The following is a 2,248-nucleotide window of genomic DNA, read 5'->3' on the forward strand; positions in this document are numbered from 1 at the left end:
CGTTATTTTGTCATATCTTACCCTATCCGGAGTCTCCCTTCCCCCCTTCTCTGCTGTCCCTCTCCCAGGGAAGAGGTCACATGTGGATCCTTGTAATCAGTTCCCCCTTTCCAACCCACTCACTCTCCACTCTCCCAGCATCGTCCCTCACACCCTTGGTCCTGAAGGTATCATCCACCCTGGATTCCCTGTACCTCCAGCCCTCATATGTACCAGTGTACAGCCTCTGTCCTATCCAGCCCTGCAAGGTAGAATTCGGATCATGGTAGTTGGGGGGAGGAAGCATCCAGGATCTGGGGGAAAGCTGTGTTCTTCATCGGTACTACCTCGCACCCTAATTAACCCATCTCCTCTCCTAAACCCCTCTATGAGGGGATCTCCATTGGCCGACACTTGGGCCTTGGGTCTCCACTCTGCACTTCCCCCTTCATTTAATATGGTATATATATATATATATATATACATATAAATATATACACACATATACACATACATACATATACATATCTTTTTTTTGTGCATGATGCCTTATACCTGGTACCTTGGCACCTCGTGATCGCACTGGCCGGTGTGCTTCTTCCATGTGGGCTTTTTTGCTTCTGAGCTAGATGGCCGCTTGTTCACCTTCAAGCCTTTAAGACCCCAGACACTATCTCTTTTGATAGCCGGGCACCATCAGCTTTCTTCACCGCATTTGCTTATGCACCCATTTGTCTTCAGCGATCCTATCATAGAGGTGTGCAGTCAATGATATGATTTTTTGTTCTTTGATGCCTGGTAACTGATCCCTTCGGGACCACTCGATCACACAGGCTGGTGTGTTCTTCCATGTGGACTTTGTTGCTTCTGAGCTAGATGGCCGCTTGTTTATCTTCAAGCCTTTAAGACCCCAGTCACTATCTCTTTTGATAGCCGGGCACCATCAGCTTTCTTCACCACATTTACTTGTTCACCCACTTTGGCTCCAGCTGTTGTGTCGGGAGAGTGAGCATCATAGAGTTCCAATTTAATAAAAGAAGGTATTCATGCATTGAGGGAGTGTTTGAGTAGAGGCCCAAGGTCCTTCCGCCACCTTAATACTTGACCTATAAATATAGACACATAGATCTATTTCCCCATCCTCCTATATATATTTGCATGTACATGTCTTTGTCTAGACCTCCATGAATGCCCTTTGACTCCTAGCTCTTTCCTCCATCTCCCTTGACTTTCCTCCTGCCCTACCACCATGCTTCGTCGCCACCTGGGCTAGAGTATACCTCTTCTCGCACATATACTAAAATTGGAACGATACAGAGAAGATTAGCATGGCCCCTGCGCATGATAGAATTTTGCAAGCCCAAAGACTTCTTCATTGGAAATACCGTTTGGCAACAGCATAAATAGTGGCAGCACATGGCCCTTGCCATAGCATACATAGAAATCACATTGACTACATCTGCAGGAAGAAACGATGGAGAAGCTCATATTAGCAGCCACAGCAAGGCCAGGGGCTGGCTGTGGAACAGGCCATCAGTTGCTCCTATGCAAGTTACGGTGAAGCTGAAAATTAAAACAAGTCCATAAGACCTTGAGTACACCCCACCTGAATTTGGAGAACAGCTCAAGAAAAACCAATGAAAGAAGACCTGATGAGTTGTGGGTGACAGTTAGAACATCACACGTATAAAAAGCAAAAGACTGGAAAGAACAAATATATCTAAGTGGTCGTGAAAAGAGACTGAGACTAGCTCTTGGATATAGAGCAGTTAAAGCACGTAGAATGGATGATGAAGTAAAAGAGCGAAACAGAAATTTCCAGACGGCATCTAAGGAAGACAAACTAAAACATTATCATGAAATGTGCAAACACCTGGGGCTAGAAAACCCAGAGAGGAAGAACATGCGCAGTATATCTCACAATGAAAGAAATGAAGGGAAAAGTCAATTCTTAAATAGCCATCCTGAAGGATTCTGTGTGCAACACACTGAATGATGCTGGAAGCATCAAGAGAAAGGAATGTCCGAAATCACAGTACTAAAAGGAGCCTGGCTGACAGGCAACCACTTCAAGAGGCGGTATGTGATTGTGTGTTGTTGTTAGGTGCCATTGAGTCGGCTCAGGGGCCCTATGGACAGTAGAAGAAGGCACTTCCCAGTCCTGTGCCATCTTCACATCCCCCCCTGTGCTTGAGCCCATCAAGCAGCCATTGGGTTAATCCATCTTGTTGGGGGTCTTCCTCTTTTCCACTTTCCTCCTTCTTTACCA

The 2,248-nt window shown here is 45.8% G+C and overlaps 1 non-coding gene across 1 annotated transcript; it reads left to right on the top strand.

Moving 5' to 3' along the window:
- Positions 1-1,253: 1,253 nt before the first annotated feature.
- LOC142438257 (U6 spliceosomal RNA) lies at positions 1,254-1,355 on the top strand. Its single transcript, XR_012782672.1, has one exon. It is a non-coding gene; the product is annotated as a U6 spliceosomal RNA (small nuclear RNA).
- The last annotated feature ends 893 nt before the right edge of the window (positions 1,356-2,248 follow it).

The sequence above is a fragment of the Tenrec ecaudatus genome, chromosome 1, assembly GCF_050624435.1.
Source record: "Tenrec ecaudatus isolate mTenEca1 chromosome 1, mTenEca1.hap1, whole genome shotgun sequence".
NCBI classification, from domain to species: Eukaryota; Metazoa; Chordata; class Mammalia; order Afrosoricida; family Tenrecidae; genus Tenrec; species Tenrec ecaudatus.